The sequence below is a fragment of the Arachis ipaensis genome, chromosome B01 (assembly GCF_000816755.2).
Source record: "Arachis ipaensis cultivar K30076 chromosome B01, Araip1.1, whole genome shotgun sequence".
NCBI lineage: Eukaryota > Viridiplantae > Streptophyta > Magnoliopsida > Fabales > Fabaceae > Arachis > Arachis ipaensis.
The window spans coordinates 28,940,719-28,940,938 of NC_029785.2; positions in this window are offsets into that span (position 1 = coordinate 28,940,719).

The window sequence follows — 220 nt, forward strand, 5'->3', positions numbered from 1 at the left end:
AAAGTAATTTATTTTAAAAAAATCTTTAAAAATAAATATAATTTGATATTTAGATTTTTTGTAAAATATATTTTTTGTTTTTAATATTTTTAAATTTTTTAAAATATTTTTAAAATTTAATTTTTAAAATAAATTTCAATTCTATTTCTACAATTAATTTTTTTTAAGGTCCATCGTGCGTTAATCAATTTGTTTTTTTTTTCCCAATAATTTCGTACCA